This window comes from Aphelocoma coerulescens, chromosome 4 (genome assembly GCF_041296385.1).
Source record: "Aphelocoma coerulescens isolate FSJ_1873_10779 chromosome 4, UR_Acoe_1.0, whole genome shotgun sequence".
NCBI classification, from domain to species: domain Eukaryota; kingdom Metazoa; phylum Chordata; class Aves; order Passeriformes; family Corvidae; genus Aphelocoma; species Aphelocoma coerulescens.
Window position 1 is genome coordinate 56,416,542 of NC_091017.1, and position 8,883 is coordinate 56,425,424.

Below are 8,883 nucleotides of genomic sequence, written 5' to 3' on the forward strand. Positions count from 1 at the left end.
TACATTTTATTTTAAATCTAATGTGCACACCCTTTTAAATCTGTTGTTGAGTCCAAGGTGTGCTCATTAAAAACCCTAAAAATCCACTTAACACCCCATGAAGGACAACTGATAGCTTCAATCCAGTGGAACCACCTGGAATGCCATTCCTCATCCTCTTAGAGGAAGATTTTGGGATACTTTGTTGTCTGAGTCTTTAGAAATTTATTAGGCAACAAGCAACAAGTCATTGGCTTGGCTGACTTTTCTTCTAGATACCGAAAGTTCCCTATCTGGGCCCTTTTCCTTTTGATCTAACACTCTGGGCATGGGACCTTCTTAGTCTCTTGTTATTTGTGATTTCCCTAGGGGTGGTGGAGTGTTTGTGTTGTGTGTTTGCCTTTGCATTCTTTGTGTACATTTTATAAATGGAAACTGATTTTTTTTTTAATAGGAGACAGGAGACAGAGAGTGCCTGGAATATCACCTTAGATATGAGTCTAGGGGGCTGCTCCCTTGTCTCCTTTTTTGAAAACATTCTCATCACATTTCCCTACATAATCTGCTCCCCAACATTAATAACGTTCTGGGGTACAACAGAGTGTCTTATGACATTGACTACAACTGTAGGAGAACAAACAATCAAACAAAAAAATCTACACCTGAATTCAGAGTTCCTTGAATGGAGAAGCATCCTAGAATTCAAGATTCTCTTAAAAGCAGTGAAGACACCACCATTGCTTTGCAGTGGTCCTTCTTTACGTCACTCCTTTTAATCAGCTCTGGTTTTGCCTTATTCCATTTCATACACTCATTGGGCAATCTGATGGTTTGCTCTTGTCTGGTTATCTTTGAATGAAAGACACAGTTCAGCTTTCACCTGAAGAAACTGCGTCCTATTTCTGTCTCTTTTTTCTCTTCACATTCTTTAATATTGCTGGTGGTTGCCATTTCCTAATATTTTTTTTACTTCCTTTTTTGCTTGTCACCTAGTATATTTAGATCCTTTTGATGCAGATAAGGATATGTACCAAAGTGCTTGGAGTTAGATACTTCAACTAAACCACCTAAAACAGACACATGAAGAAACGGTGTTTATCAGAACAAAAGCTGTTTTCAACTGAGAGCAGAAACTTCTGAAAATCAGCTCTTTGAATTTTATTAGATTGTTCCTACTTTCTGGAAAACACGGTTGGATCCCTTCCTTGTGGGCTTGTGACAAGGTAGAAGATGTGTGTATGAGACAGAAAAAGCCACATAAAAAAAAGGCATTAAAAAAGTCCATTCTTTTATTTATTTTTTCCCCAAAACCATACAGTCAAAGAATATCGAAATGTGGAAATTTCAATTAAGATTTGAAAAGCATATTTTACCATATAGGATGCAGTTCTTGGCTTATATCTGCACTTGTCTCAAATGAAGAGCCTTCTAGCACCTGGCAGTTGAATCATATGTCATTGGTGGGAGGCAGATGAGCACAGTTTTCCAGTAGTATAGCTGGACACCTGGACAATCTTTCTTATCACTGGTCAGGAGTATGTTAGGTCTTGCTGTAAGAACCAATACCTAGGTGCAGAAATCATCACTGACTTCTGATGCTTCAGGGGATGAAGAGCAGTCTTGTCCTCTCTGGTTCAGTGCTACTCTTTGATGTTACCACCTCTGGGACAATGATGGTTTGGACCACCAGGTCCACACTATAGAATGGTGGCCCAATCTAAATGCCTCCAGCCTCTCACCTTCAGGGCTGTGGGTGTTGGGATGCCACCAGGGAGCACCACAGACCAGAGTGGGCTGCATGATTCCCCTGGAAGTGCAGGTGGGAGACATGGAGATGGCTGCACCAAGTCAGTGGTGCCCTGTACCTTTCTGTCAGTGGGCGTGTGCTTGGCCTTGTGTTGGTGGCTAAAGTGAGATGAGAGGCACCCTTGGCCAGCCCCAGCAGCCCCTCAGTGCCTCACCTCTGTGCCTGTACGTCTGCTTGTGTGCAAACTTGTCAAATAAAGGTAGTGCTGGAGCATGGGGCTGCAGCAGGCACTGGGCTCTCCCCTGCAGAAATCACACCAAGGAGGTCAGCAGGGTCCTTTATTCCCACATGCTTGTTCCCCACAGCTGTAGGATCTGTGAGATGAGATAGGGTCAAGAGAGGTTAGGTCAGGAGAAGGCTAATATTACAGATGGGACAGGAATAAGTTGTCACCTCCAATTAGGTCTGAAGTGATGGGACATGATGAGTGTGAGCCACCATGACAAAGTCGAGGAAGTAAGGAAAAAGAGTACAGTAAGACTAGGAAGTCTTGCAGTTTGGGTGACTATCCTTGTTCTTGCTTCAGTTAAAAGTCCTTTTCAAAGCTGTAGTTGCTGGTGACACACTTCTCTGGTGGAAGAGCAGAACCTCCTGAAGGGTTTTGGTGAAATATAGGACAGTTAAGTGCCATGACCTACCCATAGAAGGGGGTTCTTCCAGGAGTAAGAGACAAAATAGGCAAAGCCTGGGTCTCTTCAGCCTGCGACATATTCACAAGCCAAAGCTAGCTGTGCAAAGCACTCTGCAAAAGTCAAATCAGTACAGTGGTAACCTTCTTCTGTTTTGTGCAGAAAAAATTCAGTTCCTGTTTCGGATTAAAACAGATGGCCCAGGTTTGAACTGATACATTTAAAAAAACACCCACAGGGTTACTCCTATAAATTTGTTTCTTCTTTCGGGAGACAGAAAACTGGGTGTGAATTCCAGGGAAAGGGTTAAGTGTATCAGGAGATTGTTAGCCATTGGTCTGACTTTAAAACAAGGTGCTGGAGGGCATATCTTAACTTGACATGTTGCATTGTTAATTTACAGTTTGGGTGTGGAGGGACCTGCCTTCCCTTCTTTGTAATCTATGCAGGTGTGCACAGGACTTCAAAGTCAATTGCAGTGGAGTTGATGACTGTGAGAAAGCCTCAGCCGAACAGAAATGTACTGGGAGATGGGAACCCCAGCTCCCTTGTGCGACTGCCTGTAAGTCAGTTTGTAAATGTGGATTTCTGCTGGATATTGTTTTTGCAGAGCGCGTTTATGTCTTTTCTCTGTGTTGCCCTGTTGCAGATTTTAGGTTTTATGCTACAGTGAGATTTTAAAATTATTTTCTAAAATGTGTCTGAATTTGCATTAGCACACTAGTTACTTACTCTACCTTTTTTTTCCCCTCTGCTTCCAGATAATTTGTAAAATTCTCTGGATTTCTACCATTGTTTAAATTAGCAGTATTTTGAGGCATCTCAGAAGAAAGAGTTTTAACTCAAAAACTGATCACAGACTTTTCACACTGAGAATTCACTATTGATTATTTATCACGTGAAACTGGGCAGTAAAAAGTTGTTCTACTGGTCTGGACCTGTTGACTAAAGCTCTTTAAACCAGGAATATCTCAAATGCACAGAAACAGCCTAGAGTGAGTGGTGAAGCACAAGTGCTCGTGCTCTTCCAGACTGTGAGCAGTCATTATTTGCATGAAGTGGCGCTCTTGGTAGGTTTGACAGAGCAGGGGTGGCAGTTTTGACAGTACAGGCATTTGCATACATGTACCTAACCATTAACATTGCACAGCTGAGCTAGGCAGAGATCAGCCTATCCCATTTTTTCTCTCTCAAGCTGGAGGGAAGAAACTTCAGCTCTGCATTCAGAATTACTAAACTTTTTATTTTTTCATCCTTGACATTATTATAGAAAAGTTACAAAGAAATTAAGTGTGTCAGTAAAACTGGACTTCACAAATTTTGCTGATTCATTTACTGGTTCAGTCCTTCATTGTTGTTTATGATTGTGATCACAGTTATAGAAAGAGTAATAGCGATTGAGCCCTTATGGCTCTGCTTTGTTCGGTGATGTCTTTTATAGCTTTCTCTGTCCATTTTACGTTTTCACTTATCAATTTTTTTGGACCTCCTGGAATGAAATTCAGCATTGCTACATAGGAGAGGGTATTTCAGCTGCAGTTGTACAGCAGAGAACCTGTCTTCTTGTCTGCTTTTTTTTTTTTTTATTTTGGATGTTTGGTTTTGGTCCGATGCAGAATGAGACTTGCACCTTTCAAATGCTTTTGGAAAAATGCACAAGGACAGCAGTCTCTGCTGGCTAGGTAGGCTGGTGATGCTCCATGCAGGTGAGGCACATCTGAAAATGGCCTCTGAAATGCTTACTGGCACCAGCTGTTGCTAATGCCTGACTGCAGTTGTAGCTGGGAGTTGGCAGAAAGTGCCAGCATTTTTAATTAAAACGTTTGTAGCTATAACAGTAAAATCCTGAGTTTGTAAAACAATTGTTTTATATAACTTTATATTCTTTTTCTGCAATTCCACTCATCTTCTAACCACCAAAGACTAATTGAGTATAGAATAGTCTATGAATTTTTGTTTTGCTTGTTTTGCAGAGGTTGTGAAGCCTTGCAAATGCTATGCTAGTGTTTGGAGTCCTCTTTTGGGACAATAAAGGCCCAGACTGAACTTCTGGCTTTCCCACATTAAAATATTTGTCCTTGTTTATGGAAGGAACTAAACCCCATGATATATGTATCCCAGGTGAATATTCAACGTACCAAGCTATTAAGTCTCCCCAGTATGAGCAGTTACATTTTGAATTAAAAATTCATTACTCCAGAAACAGAGAGGAGTTACTCTTCCACCAGCATGCAAGCATAAAATGTCCCTGAAGCCTCTGCTGTTAATATTCACCTCATTACTCATGAATGGTACTGATGAACAGATTCCTTGATCTACCCAGTACGCCTTATTTTTGTAAAAATGAGGTTCTTCCTTACTTTGAATCTTTGGAGAGTTTACAGGCATCACATCCTGCTAAATTTATTTAAGAAAGTAATTTCTGTGAGAGCTTGGGTCACTGACCAGTTTCTTGTGTAATTTTATGGATGTCTTGAAGGTCAGGAGCAGGGTATTAAGTGGAAATTCACATGGAAAACAGAGCAGCTGAAATGACAACCTTAAGAGGATGCAGGTGATGTCACTGAACTGGTCTGGAACAAGAAAAGACTGCCTAAAAAGACAGGTAAAATAAAACTAAACTGTGGATTAGGCTCTATAGCCTGGTGTTTTGGGGGACTTCAAGTTATCACAAACCCCTACATTAAATGGTGCAGGTATCCTAGGTGGAACAGATGGCAGCTGGTGGCCAAGGCTGGGTGTGCACAGCCCACCTGGGAGGGTGCCCAGGCTCCACTTGTGCATGTTCTTATCTGTTACTTTCTGCTGCTGGTGTCAGATGAACACAACTTGTCTCATTTTACAGCTGTAGTCCAGTGCAAACAATTGTGTGACCTTTATAAAGGAAAATACTTGCAAGTCCCTGATTTTTTTTAACTTCAGAAAAATTAATCCAGAACAAAAATTAAAAAGATGAGAAAGGGAATTAAGATGAAGATCTAGAAGGAAATTTAGAGAGAGAATGTGGAGACAGAAATAAAGAGAGAAAAGAACAAAAAGGAGATTAATTTTAGTAACTACAGCAGGTCTTATACTCCCCAAATGTTAGCCATTTATGCCAGAGCTGTAAAGCTTATAGCTTTTTTTTTGGTCCAGTAGTTGCTAGTTGGCTTCTAAATATGAGAACTAAGCAGAATATCAAGTTACAATTGAAAATAAGATTAAATTTAAGCTTGACAGTTACAACACTGAATAGCCCTGTGGCAAGCAGACATCATAATTTTTTTCTTGTGTTTGTTGTTCAGATGAAGAAAAATTATGTGTCTTTTTCTCCTATCTTGCACTCAGAGATGGCCAGGAGAAAAGAGGTCCTGGCTGAACCAGCAGAAAGCTTGCAAGGAAAGAACAAGAAAACTTGCAGAGTGAGGTGAACAAGAAGCCCTTTTTGAATGGGATCCTGGATTGAAGAGAGAGGCAATTTGCTGCAATGTGATAGTGGCAGCAGAACTTTTCCAAGCCTGTGAAGACAGGTATTCATATGGGTACCAAGAGACACAGATTTGTTTGATTTAGAAAGGGAATTTCAGTAAGAAAGTTGAGTGGAGTTAAAAATGCAGATGGAGAGCATTGGCAGAGGTAGAATATGTGTGACAGAGTACAGGGGCTGGAGTACAAGGGTATGTGGATTGGTCCTTGGGGACCTGCCCTTTAGCTCATCTCTGCTCTTTCCAAGGCATGCCCTGCAGTCTGCAGGGCTCCACAGGTCTCAGCAGCTCCCAGGACACTGAGAACATGTGGCCACAGCTGATTTGGGTAGCTCAGAAGATGAGCATCTTCCACTGGGTGCACTATTTAGTTCTTTGCTCACCAGCAGTTGCACATGAAAGGGAGTGAACGTCCATCTCCCTGAGGAGAAGCCTCCATCTTTGAAATTCCCAGGTGTGAACTGTGCTTTGAGGTTACCTGCCTACTTGCTGCCCTCTCCCAGCAGCTCTTGGCTCTGTGTGTCTACGCCACTGCTGAGGAACCCCTCAGCTAGCATCAACCCACGCACATCTTGTATTTAAAAATAATTTACAGGTGTTCATGCCCATGAGATTTTCTGAAAAATTTTGCTGACAAAAATCAGCAGTGAAGTATGCCAATACATGGAATAATATTAAAGGTTTAGGCACAGTTTTCCCACTGGGAACCTTGGAAGTTTATATGCTTTTAAAACATTTAACAAGACATTGTTCCCTCTGCTGTGACTAGTCTGTCTGTGGAATGTGTTTTCACAAGGTGCAGAGCTATGTTAGATGGGAAACTTATTTTAGTACTCAGTTTCCTTTGTGTGACCCCTTTGACCATTTGGGAATTGGTCATGTGTGAAGATAGGAAATGCAAGTTGAAGTGCTTTAGGGGAGCAGCCAGATTTGTGATCTCTTTTTCTCCAGTCTTCCCTTGTGTCTGTGGGTAACGCGGGACCAAGCGGTTGGAAATTGCAGTGTTCAGCGTTGCTGTTCTGTTTATGGTTACAGAATGTGGGATATTTTGGTTCTGAGTGAGAAAAAATTCTGGAGGAACAAAATCGTCTATCAGAGGCAACCAGGTTTTAGGGAAAAAAAACCCCAAGCACCAAAACAAAACAAAACAACCCCCACCCTAATAATAGGATTATTATCTGAAGTTAATTTTTCATTGGAGAAAACAAAATAAACCAAGGGGTTTTTTAGCAACCTTGTGTACCACAGGTCAAAATTATCAGAATGTTTAGACCTGTAATTTTCATCAAATAGTCCTGAATTAAGAGCCTAAAATCAGAATTAGGGACATTGGCGTTTTGTCCGATGGGGGTCTACAAACAAAAAAACCATAAATGGACAATTGCAGAGACTGTCCTGATTCTGAGCTAGGGAGACTTGTTTCTCTCTTTATCTCTACTGGATTTGTTGGTCTTAGTGATCTTCAAGCATCCTGTGAAAATGGTGAGGTCAAGCTGAAGCCCTTTCAGAGGGCACACAGCTGTCTTGACCACTGTCCTCTCACTGCAGCTCTGGTCCTCACAGTCTGATTGAGCTCAAGCTAATTCTAAGTCTTGTTTAATAACACACCCTGTTTTACTGTATTTGGTTCCTATAAGCCTGGTATCTCCACCACTGGCTTGGATGCTGCAAGTGTGCTGGTGTGCTGGCAGTTTTCACCCAGCTATAGCTGGTGGCATGCTTACAGAACTGGCAGAATTAATCTGGCACTTAATTATTGGCTCTGCCTTCTAATTCCCTTCTGAGAACTGGTCCCTGACTTGGATTCAGGCCACAGCCCAGTACAAATGGGAATGAAAAATAATAGATTTCTCTTAAGTAAATGCTTCCAGCAGGACAGACAGGCTTCTTAACTCCCCCTGCATCCCACACTTAATAACTTTAGTGGAATTTGGGACTTGCCATTTAGTCCCAGCTCACAGGAGTTTTTTTAAAAGGTTTTTGAATTTATTATTCTCTAGCTTTCCTTCTATACCTCCTCCAGTTATCTTGGAGTTCTCTGTTGCTAGTAACTACGAAGTCATGGTTAATCAAACATGTGACTTTTTTTTTTTACCATGTTGGAAAACTGTGTGAAAACTGTCTTTTCTCACAGCAGGGGACGAAATGGGCTTCTTGGCACCTCTGCAAGGTGTCCCCTTTGCTGAAGTGTCCGCAGGCATACGCTCGCCTCCTGAGGATGCTGCAGCTTCCCCCAGCCAGGGCTGTGCAGCCAAGGAAAAGGTGGACTGATCATGGACTGGGTGTGTAGACCTTACACAAAGCCCAAGGAAAACACTGGACTATGGCAGTCTAAGTACCTGTCTACCAAGCACCTGTCAACCAGCCAGCCAAAACCCACTTTCAAAAGATGCTTTCCTTATGGAATTCTGCACCCTGAAGACAATGACATATGTGATAACAGCAATAGAAAATTCCCACCACAACAGCAACTCATGAAACTTATTTAAATGAACTGAAAAATAAAAGCAATGCTGAATGGTTATTTAAAATGTAGCAAATAGAAAGGCATACATAGTTTTTATTATCCAAATGCTTCATGAAGTAAAGAAAAAAAAAATTACATGGTACTGCTTAGTGGTTTTATTCCCCTGCTATTAGGTCAGGACCTAATGATCTCTGCAAGACTTTGAGTAGTTCTAATTAATAATATATTAATAATATTTAATAATATAATAATAGTATGGTGTCCAGGCAAAGATTTTGCATACCATGCAGTTGTCCAGTCTCCAGGAGGTTGGAAATCCAAGCATACACATATGCCATAGAGAAGTGCTGCATGTTTGCTTGTTTGGGGAACCTCCTGAACAAGAAACTGAGTGTTACGGGGTTTTTTGTTTGTTTGTTTGTTTGTTTGTATAAATTCCACTGGATTTTTTTTTTTTTTAATGGAAACAAAACTTTACTTGAAAATGCATTTAAAAAAAGCAAGAGGAGGAAAAAAATGCAGCTAGGACACGCGTCA

At 41.2% G+C, this 8,883-nt stretch overlaps 1 long non-coding RNA gene across 1 annotated transcript; it reads left to right on the forward strand.

Annotated features, from left to right (window-relative positions):
• Nucleotides 1-2,859: 2,859 nt before the first annotated feature.
• On the forward strand, nt 2,860-8,446 carry LOC138109093 (uncharacterized). The gene is made up of 4 exons (XR_011150258.1): nt 2,860-2,977; nt 4,895-5,020; nt 5,743-5,924; nt 8,014-8,446. It is a non-coding gene; the product is annotated as an uncharacterized lncRNA (long non-coding RNA).
• The last annotated feature ends 437 nt before the right edge of the window (nt 8,447-8,883 follow it).